A 1,254-nucleotide genomic window follows, 5' to 3' on the forward strand; every position below is an offset into this window, starting at 1 on the left:
CCAACTAACCTCCATTTCTCAGAGTCTAAGCCTTGTTGGAAAACTCTTGGACCTTCACATGCATGGGCGCGGGAAGGGGGGTGCTGAGGGTGCTGCAGCACCCCCTAGCGGCAGGCAGGGGGTGCGGAGCTCCCCTGTCTGAATTATTATTTGACGGTTATTGCTGCTCCCGCTGTGCATAATCTGTGTAATATGTAGCCAATAAATTCCACATTGTTGGTAAAATAATATTTTGGCCTGCCCCGAATGTTTTTTCTGTAGCCCCGGACAATTCTACCTCAATAATATAATACATTAACCGTGCTTTACGTGAACCTCATCAAGACACTAGAAAGGACGGCAGGACTGTAATTTCCCGTGTTCAGTGAATGCAACAGAGGCAAGACACCAGACCAATCAGAGAGTTGCATGGAAATAAAAGTGTGCTTGTGTCATTCATGCTCGCGGCTCTGTGTGTGTGCGGAAATAGCGCATTTCGTGTGTGTGAGAGAGGGGGAGAGAGAGAGGGACCGGTGCCAGCAGCAGGGACCGTGTTGTTAGCATCTGGTTAGCTAGCTGCACTAACGGACATACGGAGCTGTTTGTTCCACAACAAGGAGGGAGGAGAGCTCCCCTCTCAGATGAGAGGGGTGGAGAAGATAGAACTAGCGTACATAGGGAGTGTTGGGTGGGATGTGTAGAGGGGACGTGTTCCTTAGGGGAGCGTGAGGGAAGGTACCGACGGAGGTGGGGTGAAAAATATCATTCTATCGTCCGCAGGCGGCACACCTTTGTAATGAAAGGGGGGAGACAGGAGAGGAATGGGTGGCAGGGGCGGGGGGTCAGCCAGACCAATGGCACGGGCAGGGGCGAAGGAGAGGGAGGGGGCCGGGAGGAGGAATTGTGAGCACTGGTCCTAGGGTACTGTGGAGGGGGGGGGGGGTGGTCGAGCCAGGGAGGGTGAAGGACCAGGAGGAGGGGTCAGAGACAGTGGGCGCAAGCGGGTAGGGTAGCGGCTGCGGCACCCGCGAGGGCGGAGGACGATGACGGCAAGCACGCTGGCCGCCGGAGGCGATGCAAACAGAAGCTATGGGGAGGGGAAGAAAACGGGTGGGATGGGTGGGGGCGAGGGTTAGGAGGAACGTGACCAACGGTGTGGGGAGACAAGTAGCGCGAAGTTGGTCTGCGAATGAAAGGTCGGGTGAGACAGGAGAGGAAGGTGGGGGAGGGGGGGTAGGGCAGTCCTAAGAACAAACTAGCACGGCAGGGGAGAGG

Source organism: Notothenia coriiceps, unplaced genomic scaffold (assembly GCF_000735185.1).
Source record: "Notothenia coriiceps isolate Sejong01 unplaced genomic scaffold, NC01 NC01_scaffold00002842, whole genome shotgun sequence".
NCBI classification, from domain to species: domain Eukaryota; kingdom Metazoa; phylum Chordata; class Actinopteri; order Perciformes; family Nototheniidae; genus Notothenia; species Notothenia coriiceps.